Genomic DNA, 17,997 nt, shown 5'->3' with positions numbered 1-17,997 from the left:
AGTCATCTTCTTTAACCAAAATGGAGACTAGAATGCTAACACTTCCGGGATTTTTTTTGGGGGGGGGGGGGTTAGGGCTTGAGGGGAGAAGAGGATTGTTTGAAAAAAGCGAGGTGTATGTGACTATCCGGTTGGTACAGCTCTGTGCTCTCCCCAGCTCTAGAACAACACAGCGGTCAAATAGTGAACGAGGACATCATAGCGAGATGAAAGGGCTGAGCAAATAGTGAAGGAGGACATCATGGCGGGATGAAAAGGCCGATATAGCAAAATCAGCTGCAGGGTGGGCGGGGAAGCCAAAAGCTGCTCAAACGTGGACAAATCGCAGAGCTGTGAACCCAGCAGAGGCTGATGAATTTTGAAATACAATATTACATTTACCTTTTATAATCATTGCACTACAAACAGAATTGTCTCTTGACATTTATGTAGTAGGTGTGATTATCTGTCCCATTGGTTGAACTCACAAGAAGGCAAGGTAAAGTCTGTTCCGCTAGGATTATTAACCTGGGATCTGCAGGAGACAGATCTGTGTGGTATGAGCTCAACCCCCAGCACTGTCCTACAGTGTGTGGAATTCTTTGTGTGTGAGGAGCACATTCCACGGGTAATGGCATGTGGCTTCTGCCTGCCATCAATGCTCTAACCTCTTGCACCAAATGCAAATTACTGTTAGCAGCAGTTGTGGACATCTATAGGCGTCTACAGATCCAGCAGGGAAGACAAATGCAAGCTTTCATCACTCATAGAACATGCATAGTTAAGGAGTAAGTGACACGTAGGTTAGTGAAAGATGCCTGGAGGGGTAGCTTGACTTACTGAGATGAATGCACAGGCGGTGAGTATGTATGTGAAGAGGGAAAATCCTGAGACCACCCTCACCTAGGTCATTCTCTGTCTTAGCATCCTGAAAGTCCTGCCGCTGTCACTCGGAGACCATCTGTTTGTGCTATTTGATTTTCCACATTTTGAGAAGCAGCCATTCATTTGTAGGTCATTGCTTTTTTAAACCCACCCAACCACAGCCTGTGACCATGCTGTAGTTGGGCACACAGGTGCCAACCTCTTAGAAGAGGTTTTGGACATGTGCCTTAGGTGCTGTGCAGTCCCAGCCTCAGTGCTGCACCTGTTCAAAATGTGGAGGTCGGGGCCCCACTAACAACGTTCACTCAGAAATGTAGTTAATCTCGATAAACAGTTCACAAGTATAAACGTGAGCAGTTACTTCTCAAACTGCGATTTACAAAGGTGAGCTATTTTACTTTTTGCTCCCAACCCCACCAATTGCCGGCCCTGGTTCTGATGACAAGAGGAGAGAGTGACGTCACTGCCGGGTTCCCTGGTCAGGCGGCGAATCCTTTGCAGCAGATGAAAGCTGCAGACGCACCAGTGCCGCGCAGATCTGTGTGAGAGTATCACATAGCGACAAGACTGCGGAGAGAAACTGCTGATCCGGGAAGAAGGAGCGAGAGCCCACACCTCGACCCGCAGCAGCAGAGGGCATGGCGTGACAGGACTCCAGGGGCAGAGGGGAGGGGGGCTGCGGAGGGGTAGAGGAAAGACAGAGCTGTGCTGGACTGCAGGGTGGAGGGAGTAAGAGGGGGCTGGGCTGCCAGAGGGTAGAAAGGCAGTATATATTGGTACTAATGGGAAGTGGCGAGGAATAGGAGGCCAGGCCTTAGGTGGTGGAGCCTGCCCGGCCGTGGGCCCTAGACCAGCCTGGATTGAGGTAAGCAAGCTGAGTGGGGCGTAATGCGCACAATAGAGGAGACAGGTCACTCTGATGGGGGTTCAGAAGAGCTGGTGCGCAGGCAGGAGTTCTTGGGATTCAGAACTGCTGTGTTTTTCTCCTACATCGGGCAGCAGCAAGCACGCACTGCTTGATACACAAACATGCAAATTGAGTTGTGAGAGGGCTAGTACCCTGGCATCAGGACTCTACGGCTGCTGAGAGCTGTGTGTGGGGCAGAGAGACATGTGAGGGGGACAGACATTGCCTTCACCACTCACAAAGTGTTGCAGTTGAAGAGAGCTGTGCGATGTGACCACTAAAATATCACGTCGGGTGATTCCCTCGGAGATGTGTACAGTTTACATTAAGCCCCCTAAACCAACCCCACATTCCTTCCCTGTCGCAGGATCGCGCCGAACCTTGTCTTTATGGGGCCATGTGCTTGAAACACATGGTCCCATAAAGATAAGAAAAAGTTTGCGACGGGAGGAAAGCAGGCGAGCCCGTCCAAGTGGGCCGTCTGAAAAAGCCAAAGGGAGGCAACATGGAAAGCTCTTTTCCAATGGCTGGCCACCGTTAAGGATAAACGGTGACGCCAGCCAATGGAAAAGAGGGGCGGGGCTTAAAGCCTTTTACTGAAGCTACTCAAAAACATTAAATCTCGCCGAGCGAGCTGCGCATGTGCGCAGCCACGCTAGCTGAGACCTAAAATGGAAGTGCTTTATAAACATGTTCTAGAGCTGCCTAACGATCCCTGACTGATAAGTAAAGAAAACAAAATCACAAAAGCCATGTTATAAATAAATACAGATTCTTTTAAGTGAAATTATTTTTAAGTATCACCGCCTGACCTTTGCAGTCTTAGAACAAATGGCCAGTAGGGAACGAGTACGGCTAAGTAAAGCCCGCCTTTCCGGTAAAGCTTTAAAACAAGCATTTGCAATGCAATAGGTCTCACATTTACGAGAGTGTAAGCTATTGGCATTGTAAATGGCAATGCCTTTTATTTATGTTTTAAAAAACAAAACATAAACAAAAGACATTGTCATTTACAATTCCAATACATGAAATCGCGTAAATGCAATACCTAATGCATTGCAAATGCTTGTTTCTTTTGGGAAGATGGGAAGCCTAACTCGTGCATTTCACGTATTTTTCGGGTTGCTTTCGTTGTTCAACTTTTAAGAAGGTAAAATTACAAAATAAGTCTTGGTAAGGAGCCCCGTTTTAAGCCCACTGGAAATGACAGTATCTTTAAAGCTGTATTGTGGGAATTCATTTTATATGCGACATAAATGCGGGAAAAACAATTTCGAGGCAAGGTCAAGAACCTTTGAGTGTTTACCTAATACTCGTAATATGGCCACATTATTTAAAACTTTCACGTTTGCTTCCGAGCATACAAACGCAGCGGCCATATTACAATGTGTTTATAACCACAATGGGTCAGTAGTAATATTGTAAGGCACGCATATTTAGAATACTCAGCTAAACTCCAGCTTGATTCTGCTTCAGACGTTTATTATGTGGACCCTCTGTATAAAACATCTGAAGCACTCTTGACACAACAGCGATGTATATGTTTTTATTTTGTGCATTGTAAATGTTGGTATAAAACATTTCTCAAATTCATGAAGCGCCTTGATTTTCCTTTTATTCGTAAAATTCCCCATGCCGATGGACGTGCTCTAGAAGTGCGCGTATTCATTGTGGAACCCCACCATACTATGCGTTGGGCGTCTCTTCCCATGAAGCAAACATCTGATTCAGCATTAAGGGAATTTCACACGTGACACGGATCAAACTACAGGGAGGCGAGTTGCCATTACGCATGGTAAAGTATTCAGGCGAGTAATTTAATAACATATTACCCATCTGATATCGTAGTTAGACAATAACCTCGTGTAGAGTATTCAGGTGCCTATGGAGTACAAAACAAAATGAACGGGTAATGTAACAGGTGCTCATGTACAGCGCTCCTATACCTTCGGCTCGAGTTCGCGCTATATAAATCGCTAAAAAGTACACGGGGGTGTAACTCTTAAGACGGGTTTCCCATTTGGAAATACTTTGAGGCTTTTGAAATGTACAACAGTGCCCCCAAGTGGGTTAAGGTTGTAACAGTCTTTCGTAATTTATGGCGCGTTCACTTTCACTTGTCTGAGCGAGATGTCGTCCACTCCACTGCTAGACGTGATGTTTTATTTGGGAGGACACATATAGTCAGGGTTTTATTGTAAGATACCCGTTTATAAATAGTGTTTGTAACATAATAATGCAGTGTATGGCAGTTCAAAAGTTATCAGTCTGTGGTGGCTGGTTATAGGTCGCCGTGCACATTTAAACATTATATTTATTCCAGGTCCTCCAAAAAAGATTGGATGCGACACTGCAATAAATCTTACATTCATGCATGATCACCTTAGAATTTTTGCTTTTTAGTTGACCCAATTTTTCTTTTTCTTAATACTAGCAAAAACAGGGTCCAGCAAGGAGGATCAATACGGCAGCCAAGGAACACATTTTATAGTGTTCTTATTGTATATACAGTTCCAAGTTTATACTGATAAAGGAAAAAAATTCCGGTGTTAGGTGATTGTCCTGATTTTTGTACCGGCTGGGCCATTAAAATGCTGGCCGTGCCAGTAAATTAAGGCCAGCCCATGTGTGGTATTGGTCCTCAGGCCCACATCGGAGGAAATGATGGACACAGACACTGGCTTGTATAGTATAGTAACTGGCCTCGAGCGCGTGCACCCAGGCCTTTTTATTGACGGGGCCACGTCAATCGTGGCACCCGTGATGAATGAGTGTGGGGGTGCAGTGTGTCCAGTCCTCGAGGGAGTGGCTGGGATGACAGCTTCCTGCGGGACACTAGAACGTGTCTCGCAGGACAACTACATTCCTCCCCAACTTTATTGAGGAACAAACAAAGTGTTAGTCCAACCTGTGCGGATAAAACGAACAGTTAACTAAATACCACAGGGTCCATCAGTCTCTCGAGTCAGGTGGCATGATGACATCAGACATGGGCTGGTGACTTTGCTTGCAGCAGAACCTTCTCGGCGGGCACCCGTAGTTTAACCTGAGGGGTTCAGGACACGACCGCTGGCTTGGAGACGTCCGCTGCATACCGTCAGTTCGCGGACGATGACATGTCTTGCTGTCTTGCATGGCTTCCACTTTGCTGACGTCGGTGATGGTCTGCGGTGAGTTCTAACAGTTCCTTTTAGTGGGTTGCGTCGTGAACATGGATGGAGTCCCAAGTGAGAATTCACAGAGGTGTTGCTGGACCGACTGTCCCTGTTGAACTGCTTGGCTGTGACTGGTAATCTGTCGATGGGGCACCATCTCTTCTCGCTTTCCCGCCAGGGGAGTCCCGTCGTCGGGGTTGCTGCGGGACTGTAGGAGGACTGCGCTGGGGGCCGCTTGTGTGCCGTCTGGGGGCAGCAGCAGGACCGCTGAGGAGCCGTTACTTAGTCGCACGCACAACCCTCACGGGTAGATGAGTCTTGGCCAAGACTTTCACTCGCTGCCGCAGTTCCGGTGTAGGCCAGGTTCACAGGTGGCTTCTGATTTCTTCTAGTCGGCTGGTGTGGCAACGGTGTCAGACTCCAGTCCATCGGTACTCGGGGAGTGGTGTTTGACGCATGTGCTGATGGCTGGCGTAATGACGGTTGCCAGCCATGTGGTGAGTCGGAATGACAGGTGGTGGTGACTTTCTGGGAGAGTTTGAATGTCAGGATGGACTCAGTAGCCAGGTGTCTCCGCTTTGTCGAGGTTGATCTTCGGTGGCGGCTTGACACGTAGAGTGTACGGATCCTCTCTTGCCTGTTTTGGGGCCACTGCCGACACCATCTTGAGGCGATGTGAGGGCGGGCACTCAGTGCTGATCTTCACCCGTGGCATCTGCAGACAGGAGCAGAGATGCCGCTTGACTTTAGACTGCCGACGTTCGGGGATGGACGGTCGCCTGGGGAAGCGTTGGGATGAGACGCGGTCTGCGCTTGCTACGGCTTATGTTCGGTTCATCCGTGAGGCTGTATCCTGGGACGTTGGTCCGCCTTGGTGGCTGTCTTGTGTGTCAGGGCGTGCCTTGGCTTGCTGTGATTCCTCGGTCTTCTCCCTTTGCTGGTCTGTTCAGCCCACCTGAGTTTATCCGGTTTTCAGGGTGACAGGGCTGTCGCTCTCTTCTTTCTTTGAGGGTGTTGCGCTTGGACCTCGAGGCGACGCTGTCATGGCGCCGGCTTCTGCTTTCGCTCCGGCGCGCTCCTTGCTTGCTGGGCAACGTGACGTCCGGTCGCGTGTCGATGGTTGTTGGAGCTCATGTAGCTGTGGCGGCTTGCCACGTGGGGTGTGCGACTCCTCTCTTGCCTGTCTTGGGTCGCGGCCTACTCTGTCTTGAGGCAGTGTGAGGGAGGACACTGTGTGTGGTCTTCGGCCCACTGTGGGGCTTCGCTGGGGCGGTGAAGACATGGTCATTCTCTGTGCTGCGTTCAGCGGTGCTTCTCCTGGGTGCTGTCTGTTCAGTCAGGTTCACTGGCGCGGCATTCTGCGTGCTTCTGACTTAGTGCGCACCGTCTTCTTCTTGGGTGTTTTCTTCGGGCACATGGTGTGCTGGTGGTGTGGCTTGCGGTTGTGCCTGTTCACCTGTGGGAGCGGGTGATGCGACCTCTTCACCGGCAGTGGCGTTGGGCAGCCATGTGTGCAGCCATGTGTGGTGCGTACATTGCACCAGTCTTTTCTTGCGCTGTCGATTGGGATAGTTCTCTGTAGGCGTTGCTGCTAGGGCTGGCCTTCCACTTGTAATGGTGGGGGCTTGTGTTGCAGCATCCTTGGAGTTAGTGCTTGAGCTTGGTCGGTGTTGCTTGGGCTGGAGAATTTTCAGGCTTTCTGGGAGTGTTCAGTGCTATGCAACAGCCTTTTCCCTTAGAAAGTCAGAGTGGCCTATTGGGGTGGCGTGCAACGCACCCCGCTTTCGTGTGTTTCTCATGGGGCTTGCCGTCTTGCTTGGCTTTGCTGTCCTCTACTTCTTGGCACCTTCCTGTGCTGGAGTGGTCTTGGCCTCCTGGTTTCTCTTTGCTAGGTGTGAGTTTAGCGCTCCTCTTCCTTGAACTGTTGGGGCGTCCTTCTGCTGATCTCTGCAGTGGCACTGGGAGCAGTGCTCAGGATCTTCCGCATGCCTTGCCTGTCAATGGGTGTGTACTGCTCTCACTTGCGGGGTGCAGAGGGCCACTTTTTCTGCCTTACCATCTGAGGGCATGGCTTGTCGTGCCTGGAGCGACTCGGGGCACCCTGGAGAGGCAGCCCATCGGGGCATGTGGTGCATGCAGCAGTTTCTGGGGAGATTGCTGGGACTACTTGGTTGCAGCCTGACTGGACAGTGTCTCTCTAGAGTTCCCCTTTTTCCAGTGACTGTCTGTCAGAGTTAGTGCCTGTACAGCTAGGTGAGGGCGACTCTCGGCTTCCTTATTGCAGGCTGTGGGCCAGATGAGGATATTTGCTGGTGTATGGCAGTGTTGCTGAAAGTGGATGCCTCACTCGAGTGGAGATGCAACCGCAAGGGGGGGTTAGTGGTGCTAGCACGTACCCAGTCTTTTCTTGCTGTTCTTCTGGGTTCTGTGTCCTCCCACCTGTCACTCTAGTAGGTGGCGTAGCGCTGTAGGCTGAAGGACCACTGCAGACTGTGTACCATTGTGTGCATTCCCTTGTGGTGTGTTACTTTGGTGTGGGTGCAGTGAACGCGGTGGCCACAAGATGGCAGTGTCGCGCTTAGAAACTCGCAGGACCCGGCAGTCTGTCCTGGAAGTACGGGCCTCTGCCAAGGAAGATGCAGGCACCAGGTGGTGCAGTGTCCTGGCGATGCTGTCGGCCTCGTGCTGGAGTCCGGACACTCATGGGCAAGGGGTCGAATGGTGAGGCGGCGGCTCTTGTGCTTTGGCGGGTGAGCAGCTTTCTGCTGTTTGTGCGTGTGAGAAGTTGCCCTGGCATATACTGGTCACTAGTTATAGTGGCCACCTTGCATCAGTCCAATTCGACTCTTATGGTAGATAGGTTTAAGACAACCTTTTAAAGAAAGCTATCCTAGTGGTAGCTGTGGAGAGCAGCCTTCAAGCTAAGTCTCAGAGGAATGTAAAGCAGCTTGTTTTACCTTATAATCTCTTAAATTACCAAATGAAAGGACATCACACAGGTATATATATCAAATATATATGTATTTATTTCTAGACACACTCTACTAATCTCTTTATGAGATTAGAAGCCAGGAACACATTAAAATATCAACGTATCACAATAAGTTAAGCACAAATATGGCTGGGGCCCTAGGGGCGTACCAGACCATATACTAAAGAAATGGGTTAAGAATGTCGACTTGCAAAATGACAAGGCCTAGGGCCCGTAGAATCGCTGGGGCCTCACTACTGCAGTGAAAGCAGGTAAGTAACAGACCCACGGGAAAGGCATGCAGTGTGTTAACACAGCCATGGGTTCCCTATTGATTATAATGGAGCAAGTCGCGGTTTTATTTTTAAAGTTTTACGGTACTTCGAGGAAGTCTACAAGCAAGCCACTTACAAGGTAAGTAATTCGAGGGCCAACACACACTAGGGCACCGGAGTGCACGAGTTACCTCACCCAGGGAAGCCGGGTGCATAGGTGTCTTTTGGTGTCGGGTCGCATCGCTGTTTTCTATGGAGACCAAAGAAGACTTGCTGCTTGCGTCGACTGAAGAAGTGTCCGGTGGATTCCAAGGGTGGATTCGAGATGCAGATGACCTGAAAATTGAAAGGACGGTGTTCAAAGTCACTTGCCAGTGACCGGTGGCCAGGAAGATGGCTGACCACAGATGTCAGGTGATTTCAGGTCGTCAATGGTGTTTTGACTCTTCGCTCACGATGTCCAGGAGAGATCGACGATGACCAGCAGCTGGATTCGGAGTGTCCCACGACGTCTGCAGCTGACTGCGGTGTCGGCAACAGGATTGGAGCCAACAAGCCTTGGCAACTGCAAGTCTCGTGGAAATCGAAGAAGGTCAGCGTTGCAGACCAGCAAGGTCTGAGGGACTCACCCAGCGAGGGCAGGCCTGGAGCATCCAGGGGAGACCTTTTAGTCGATAAGAAAGTCTTCGGGGGACCCAAAAGCCAACGGGCAAGGGATTGCGAAGACGCCTCTTGAGGAAATGCTTCACAGGAGCCCACGGTCACTCGGGACGGGGTAGGCCTCTGATTTTCGCTGCAAAACCTGCTGGAGGCTTGGGCCACAAATGGTCCAATGGCAAGTTCGTAGAACGTCGTGAAGGGGTTGCACTCGACAATAGTGCACGGTTAACCGGGTATTGCTGTTCCTCGTCACTCGTTGGGTTCACTCGCCTCAGCTCTGCTGTGGACTCACAGTGGCCGTCGAGAAGTCAGGAAATCCGCTTCCGGGGCTGCAGGGACTTCGAACTCCGGCGGGAGCGGGAAAGTTTGCGACCGTTGATTAAGGTTTTTGGTGCCTGCCAAGCAGGGGATTCACTCCTTGACTCCAAGGGAGATTCTTCTGTCTTCCAAAGGTAGTGGAACGTCGAAAGGCCAGGATTCTTCTTTGTAGAGCATCGTCCAGGGTTATCTGTTTTGGAATGGCAAAGTTTGCTATCTTATACTGAAGATAGGGGAGGGACTAGCTCTATGACCACTCCTCTGGGAGGGTCAGGGTAGGGGGTGGTTACACCCACTTCCCTTTGTCCAGTTTCACGCCAGAGCAGGGACAGTTAGCCCCTGAACCGGTTTGAGCTGGCATATGCACAGAGGAGCCTACTGCTCCCCCAGTGCAGGACTTCAAAGCACACTAGAAATGCACCCACCCAGCTCCAATACACTAAATCCTGTCTGGAGGGTAGTGACACCTCCCTGTGACAGGATGCCTATTGTTGGGCTTCCTCCACTGCGAGTTTCAGTCAGCAACAGGAGGGCAGCCCAGTGTCTGTGCTGGTGGCATCCATTTTGTGATGCCAGGGCTCTTTCAGATTTCTGTTGTTTTACTACAGTGGGTACATGTCGTCCCCTCTAGAAGGGTGGGATCATGCTCCCACATCATGGACTGATGTGGGGGTATGATTCCAAGTTGTTTGACACCAAACACGACATGTTTTGATGCAGTTATTCCAAAGTTAGCATTATAATGCACTTAAGAGTATATGGTTTAACCGCATCCACAAACAGCCATAGAGAATAGACTCTGCTAGCTGTAGAGGGGCCCTGCTCATGCAGAGGCACCCCCTCACATTGCACCCTGCCCTCAGGATTGATAGGGCCTGCCATAGGGATGGCTGATAGGTTTATATGTGTGTGTATGGTGAGATATAGAAACCTATACCTCAGTGAGGAGTGCTAACACTACCTCACTCAGGCTGCAGTAGCAGGCCTGTGGTGTCAGATTGAGTCTGCTTCCCAGGGGTGGCATAATACATGCTTCAGCCCCTGGTAGGCCTGTGAAGTGCCTATGCCCTAGGTACCTAAGGTACCATATACTAGGGGCTCATAAGGTACCACAGTATCCAATCACTAGTGCATCTAATATGCACACCAAGTCGTTTAGAGAGAACAGAGAGACTGGGGCCCTGCCATACGGATGGCTGATAGGTTTATATGTGTGTGTATGGTGAGATATAGAAACCTATACCTCAGTGAAGAGTGCTAACACTACCTCACTCAGGCTGCAGTAGCAGGCCTGTGGTGTCAGATTGAGTCTGCTTCCCAGGGGTGGCAGAATACATGCTTCAGCCCCTGGTAGGCCTGTGAAGTGCCTATGCCCTAGGTACCTAAGGTACCATATACTAGGGGCTCATAAGGTACCACAGTATCCAATCACTAGTGCATCTAATATGCACACCAAGTCGTTTAGAGAGAACAGAGAGACTGGGGCCCTGATTAGCAGGGACCCAGCCAGACTATAGCCAGAAACCAGTGTATACATCAGAATAAAAGTGGGGGCTACATAAGTGCAGAGCCTACTCTCCTACAGTGCGCGTTTGTTGTGGCAGGGACATGGCCTCGGGGCTTCAGGGTCCCTCCTTGCCTTTATTGTGTGTTGGGATTGGGGCGGCCTGCAGGGGCGTTGCCTACTGTGCGCTGTGATGCTGGGTGACCTCGCAGGCTGTAGCAGCTTGTCCTCCGACTACAAACTGCGAGTATTGGTCAGGACACTGGCGCGGAGAGTGACCAGCAGGTGGCGCTGAGGCAACTGCGTGTGAGTCGCCTTACTCACGGTTCTCTTGGCCATGCAGTTTCAGCGATGCGGCAGCGCAAGGCAGGATTCTCCTTTCCTTGGATGGCGCCAAACAGGGGCTGCGCTCTCTGCTCCGTGGGAGGCAGCATGGCGCCGGGCAGCCGCCCAAGGCCGCGCAGCACTCCTCTCTGTCCCTGCAGAGGTCGGCGCTCTCGCTGGATTCCGGCAGTTGCTATGCCGCGAGGTTTGTAGTAAGTGGCTTGTGTTTTTTTTCTTCAATGGGTGAACCGGCAGGCAGGACGGGACTCGGGCTGCCGGTGTGGGCACCTTTCACCGCTGGGGGCGGGCTAACCATATTGCGCAGGGAGCTGTGCCCTCGCTTGCCGTGTCCTCTTCATCGTGGCGGCATCAGCATGTCCCCTCATCGCACATGCAATGTGGCGGCGCTGAGTTGGTGGCAGCTGCACCGATGAGAAAAGGTGAAGTGGGGATTCACTCGCGGGTCACTGGGTCCTGCAGGCATGCTGGTGAGTGGGGTTCCCACACTCACCGTGGTTGTCAATCCGTCCTTCCCTACTTCACTCTCGCCTCATTGGGGATGAAGGCATGGCCAGATTCTGGTTGACACTCCGTGGACTATAGAGTGCGGTGTCTCGCCCGGTCACCACGGCAGTCACTGGTGGCCATGGGCAGCGCTGTGGGGTGCCGCCTCTTGGGCATGTATCCTCACCCACGAGGGACAACAAAGTGCCGAGCAGCAAGCACGCGGGGCGGGCTACCCGCCTCGTCCCCAGTGTGGTGTTGGGCCTTAGGCCCACATGGGAGGAAATGATGGACACAGACACCAGCTTGTATAGTATAGTAACTGGCCTCGAGCTCGTGCACCCGGGCCTTTTTATTGACGGGGCCACGTCACTTGTGGCACCCGTGATGGAGTGTGGGGGTGCAGTGTGTCCAGCCCTCGAGGGAGCTGCTGGGATGACAGCTTCCTGCGGGACACTAGAACGTATCTCGCAGGACACTACACCATGGTAGCCGAGGTTTCATATTGCTAATGTGTGACATTTCTATGGTGCCGATGCACTTCTTATAAGTGACACTCAGTGACCAAATGCGCACACTTAGAGTGACATTTTCTTCAAAGCAAAACCAAGCAATGAAGTCCATAGAAAGAGATAAATATAATAAATTGCACCATTTGAGCAATAAGAAGCTCTTAAAAATATCTTGAAGCTGCTGCAGATCACTTGAAATGGAAGGTCGCACATGCCATGGAGCTCCTTAATTTCCAATAGTGCCAGTGAGGAAGCAGCCCACATGACCACAAAGTCCTGCTTTTTTTTATTTATTTTAAATCCAGGTGTACTTCGGCTGCTGGGATTTGTATCATACCCATTCAGTATGATAGGAAAACAAAAACTACAAGTCCCAGCATGCAAAGTGCTTAGGGATAAAAAGTGAAACAGTTAGGTAGAGACTCTTCTCAAAAGGGCTGGACTGGCCCCTTTTGATACTTGCCTAAACTGCACAGGATGGGCTCCAGGACTTGCCAGTAAGAAATGCTGTGGAGCTGCCACTGGTCTCTGCCAGTGCTTGTTGTGCTACTGAGTGCTGGCAGGTGTCGTGCTGCACGTGTTGCCCAGAGTCAGTGAGTTGTCACTCTGTGCAGTCCTCGGAGCTCCCATTTGGGGCCTCAGTCAATGGTTCTCTGCTGGTGTCACTTGTCGACATGATGACATTATTAAGTGGTCTGGGTGGCAGCAATGTCTTTCTGGGGGCCCAGGCCAGCAGGAGTTTATCAAAATTAAACAGAGGGCTCCAGTTTCACTTACTCACTGCCTGCAGCAGGTGCTTCAGCTTCAACAAGAAAAAAAGTTTTGCCTGCCAGTATTGGGTCATTCACTGACTGACGGCTGCAGTGTGGGGGTGGCGGCAGTTGCCGGAAAAACAGCAAAACAAGACTCCGCCCCTGCATCATTCAGGGAAGTCTCACTTCAGGGTGATCTGATCACTCTAGGATGTTATTCTTGTTGTTGTGTTTTGAGTGTCTGACTTCCAGGCATGTGATGTCTCATCAGCTGAGTGAGTGTCTTGCCTGATTGATGAATGCAGCAAGAGCGGCTGAGCCCCCAGGTCATGGCGAGGTCTGTGCCAACTTTTTTGTGAGTTCTTGTACAGCAATAAGGTGCTACTGGCAGCATAGTGTGCACTTTACTCTGCGTTTTAGTGTGGTGGTGTAGAACACCACATTAAAATGTGATGGTCCTTTGCAGGGCTGCTATTCTAGCCACAATGTTTGTGCTCTGGACCTAAAATTGTACTGTTAAAATTGGTTCCACCCATTCGGTCTATTTACCTTCCCTGCAAGGCCATGGTACATGGCACAGAAAATGCACCAAATGCATGGGAGTTAAAAGTTATACGTGGGCTGCCGTGTTTACTTACACCACCCACCATCCTTTACCATGGAGGAAAACCTATTTTTAACTATTAATAAGTCAGCCCAAAAGTGTGCCCTGTAAACCCACAGTAAGTAAGTAAGTAAGTAATTTTATTAGCATAGTTACTTAAAACCATTGCTGTACAAAGTTGATTAACCTCTTCGACGCCGATGACGGAATGGTTCCGTCATGAACGTCGGTTGGGCTGTGCTTATGACGGAACCGTTCCGTCATGGCCCCGCCCGCGCTCCGAACTTTCAGCACCGCGCGGGAATCCGCGCAGCGCTGAAGAGGTTAAGAACAGGTATGGTAAAAATACAAAAATGACAATTCTAGGTAAAAACAGAATAAAATTTGCACGCTTCATGTTAGTAGGGTTATTTCTTCTTTCTTTGTTTTCCTCATGAGTTCGTATGGTCAATAATGTCAGTCGACAAGCAGTGTTGAGTCAGTGATACAGGACCGTTACAAGTTAATTTTTGGCATCTTTTTGTCCACTGCCTTCATAAATTTTATAAACCCACAGGGCAATGCATTTAATATATAAGATAGGGGCACACTAAAATTTGAAATAGTGTGCTGTCACATTTCAAAACCTGTTTTCACTTTGTTCATTAACGCTACATACATGAACAAGCCTAGGTATAATAAAGATTTTTAATTTGTGACTCCGTTTGGGAAGGTACCAGCAAAATGAATCAAAATTATCTTTATAAAAAATGTAATTTGCTTCCTGAGCCAAAACTGGGTTAGAGAGGGCTGTGGCCAGACTTCAAAGGCACTCCAGGCAACTACAAAGCTCATCGCACAGTGAGGTCCCAGACAGCAGCCGCTGGAGACAGGGGCATCACAGGAATCCACAAAGGGAAAGACACAACATAATCTCACAAATGTACATGAGGAAGTGCTGGAGAGAATAACACAGTTCTAACTCAGAGCATCAAGGGTGAGGAGAAAATGGTGTCAGAAGACTGGGACTGACGATGGTCTCAGACCCAACTACGCTTATTAAATCATTCAGAGTGGCCCAATGGGAACAGTGTCTGCGTTCTGTGGTCTGGGGGCCCCCTGGAGGACATGGGAGATAATATTTTTACAAGGGGCTGAGTCAGCATCCCAGGTTGGGAGAAAGCAACGAGGGAGGGCTGCACAACTTGGGAGAGGACGTGCTCCTGTAGGAATAAAAAAAGATTGAATCCAGGTCAAAGGTAATCTTGGCGCACCAGAGACAACAAAGAAGAAACCCTTGGAAGAGACAGACCAATTCCTATGAGCATCATAGTCCCCCGGGGACGCATGAAGCACTGGAACGTCAAGGTAACACGATAGTGATATGGGTCCCTGCAAAGTAGTGGGGCAAAGCAGAGGAGGTCATCACAGAAGGGGCAGAGCCATGCCGGAAGACTGGATCCAGGGACCATGCAAGCGTTTTCCTACCACTGCCATTTCAAAGGCCCAAATGTCACAAAAAAGGGGTCAGCCATGACACATCTGTGAATTAGGATGAACTAAATCTTGGCCACTGAGACTCAAGGTGGAAAAGGGGGACCCTATGAGTTGAGGTGCCAAGCCTAGCCACCAGAAGACCAGGAGAGCACGGTGAGCTTGGGGAGTGATCACAGGTGAACACATTATTATAGTGAGGGTGGACCAGGCCCTAAAGATAGCATCCTTTTGGCCCCACAGACAACGGACGGTTCTCTGATGAGTGAGTAAGGAAAGGGAAACCTTGCCAGGCTGAATAGCTGAAATCCAACTAGAACCCCAAGACACATGGGTGGGGGTCTTTGGGGTCCTCCCTCATCGACTAAAGGGTTGGACTTCAGATGCACCAACTTTAAAAAGGCCTACATAGAAAGTCATCTCCACACTGGTGGGTAGAGACCTGGTGGTCCCCATGGGTTTTGCGGATGGGGAGACTGGAGTTACATGAATAACTCATATGAGGCTCTCCTAACACAAAGGAAACACATGTCACAAGCAGATGGTGACACACCTCTCCTAGAGCAGAAAATCACTACACCAATTTTGTGACAGAAAGAAACTCCTATCTAGAAAGGGCCTCCAGGTGGAAAAGGTGAGACCACCTGTGATAAAATTGAAGCGCATCCCAGGAAAGAAAACCCTCAGCAAATACGTTATGAATTCCTGCCTGGCCCATTTTGACACTGAAAGAAACGAATGGCGGGAACAAGGGGAAAAGAGAAAGTACTATCAAAAACATTTTACAGTCAGTTGGCCAAATAAAGAATACTGAATGTTGTCACTGGGTTAAGAAAGTTTTGCCTTTCATCTCACCTTCAGAGGCTAAATTCTCATTCCTGGCTGGAGTTAACAACTGTAGTCTTCTGACGACAATGGCTATGCTTCTGGGTCCTGAAAAGCAGGGATGTTATCAACAATTGCCACAAAGCAGGCATAAGACATCTGGGAGTGGAACAGAAAGAGCTGGTAGAAGAAGGGACAGTCTTAACACTCCATCAAAAAAGGGGGGGGGGACCAAGGAGCCAGTTAATGGTCCAGTGTCCACGCTCCCAAAGGTTATATTACCACAAACAAGGTTGGACACTGTTCCAAAGATCGGGTCCAGAGATTGACCCATATGTCTTATAAAAAAGACAAAAAGAAAAAGGGAGAGTCCTAGGTTGACGGACCCACCACAAGGGGGAAAGCACATGTCTTGCCTCTTGTTGCCCTCACACACCCCTTTTTCTTAATGTCTTTTTTATAAGACATATGGGTCAATCTCTGGACCCGATCTTTGGAACAGTGTCCAACCTTGTTTGTGGTAATATAACCTTTGGGAGCATGGACACTGGACCATTAACTGGCTCCTTGGTCCCCCCCCCCCTTTTTTGATGGAATATTTGCACGGCAGTTCTGCCGAGGGACCGTTTATCTTTCCTTTCCCTTCTGTTTTCCATTTCTTTTCATACATGAGACCTATATATTCTCAAGATGGGAGGATCCAAGGCTTGCAGATGAGAGATACTTTCTCCTTGTAATGTGGTTTCAGTGGTGGAAGCCCCCCGTTTTCCTTCCTTTTGTCTCTATGTACTACCCACCCTTTTCTTATGCAATAATACACAAGATAAAGTAACTTTATTATCCCAGATAAATGTGTGGTATAGGCTATACTCCTTGTTTTTTCACCACTAGCTATTATGGATATGCCTTTTGTGATCAACATTTAGAGTTTAGAAGACGCTGTCATTAGTAGGATTTTACCTACCACGATCATGAAAAAATCGCTTCACCCCGGCGTTGACCGGTACACGTTTTATGGGCTGTGGTTTGATCGTAATTATAGAGTGCCAGTCATAATAAGCCTCCACTCTGGACGCCCATGTTTAGGGGATTACTAGTCACGGTCTGCGCATGCACAGTAAGGGCGCATTTGCACGCATGCGCGTTTGCAACTTATAGCATGGAACGCCCCGGAAGGAGGATTCACCGAGGAACCTACGAGTTTAAAACCTCCGTCCCGCTGCCTCTAATGCATTACTGGTTTGGCGGTTGGATGTGTAGGTGTAAGAGTGCAGGCACCTGCTATTTACAGTGAGTACCCGATGACGATTAAGGATTAGGTCACGTAACCTATGCCTTTGGATGTGATGATTGCACCCCTGGTTCATTTGTGCCTATCTTTTATCATGCCTTTGTTTTAGCAACCTGATACGGTGCGGGCGGCTAATCGCCAACAGCCATTGAGTGATTTTTGCTTATTGAGAGGTAAGAATACCTCAAGGGAGGATGTTTTGGATGTCTAGTTAAACTTGTTTGGGGTCTCAATTAGTGGAGAAGCCCCGTTTACAATGGAGCGTATATTGCTATGAATAGGGAGATACTCCGCTCGTCATGCAAGAGGATTCCCTTGCATAATTGAGATGCCACGATACACCTGCCTTGGTATCCTCCATGTCTTGAGTAAAAACAGACGAGGGAGTTATGTATCCCCACTTGGTCTCATCCTTTTTCTTTTTTTCTCTTTGTATGACATTGGTATGTTGTGCACACGATTGTGGCACACTACGTTGCATTAAGCCAGTCTAATGCACGTCCTTTGTAACTGTATCTTCTTTTGTTTCTTTGTCCTAGGTCATGGTCAGGAGCAGTACAATTGGCCCGCCCTGACATACATTGTGGGTATTTATATATATTTTTTTAAATTTTATATTCACGTACACACTCACATGCATTTGACTACTTTTTGCACATCTTTGGTCCTGATGAAGCGGCAACGACCCTAGCGGCGACAGAGGCGTGAAACATGTTGACCGTTTTAATGACACCGAGGCACAATGTGTCCTTGGGGACCATACTCTAACTTAGAGTTTTTATTGTGGGCAGGAGGGTTACTAAATCAATATAACCCCCAGTCATTTTTAGTTCACCTTGCACACATTCTGGCTACCCTCATTAAGAACCCACACCCCACACACCCTCATACACCATCCGGCATGCCTTAAAAAGATCTCCGAGAAAGTGACCCTTCGGGGGGCCCGTTGGGAATTGCAGCGCCGGCCCAACGAGGAGCATAGCCCGATGATGAAGCATGACACCCCTCGGGGTGTGTGAGGGCAACAAGAGGCCCGAGGGGTGTCATGCTTCATCATC

General features: G+C 49.4%; 1 protein-coding gene across 8 annotated transcripts in view; it reads left to right on the top strand.

The window, feature by feature from the left end:
* The window catches only part of LOC146862980 (cytosolic beta-glucosidase-like), a 568,310-nt gene that overhangs the window by 138,933 nt on the left and 411,380 nt on the right, over positions 1-17,997 (top strand). For 2 of the 8 annotated variants that reach the window (XM_085642347.1, XM_085642352.1), the window contains exons 1-2: positions 3,518-3,566; positions 17,479-17,522. The exons of 1 other annotated variant lie outside the window; for it this stretch is intronic. The gene's annotated coding sequence lies outside the window, so the exon portion shown is untranslated. Of the gene's footprint in view, positions 1-3,458; positions 3,580-17,478; positions 17,523-17,997 lie in introns of those variants that run through there. 5 more of the 8 variants (XM_085642349.1, XM_085642353.1, XM_085642346.1 and 2 more) reach the window with 4 other exon arrangements.

This window comes from Triturus cristatus, chromosome 2_2, assembly GCF_964204655.1.
Source record: "Triturus cristatus chromosome 2_2, aTriCri1.1, whole genome shotgun sequence".
NCBI lineage: Eukaryota > Metazoa > Chordata > Amphibia > Caudata > Salamandridae > Triturus > Triturus cristatus.
This window is presented reverse-complemented; position numbering and strand designations above follow the sequence as displayed.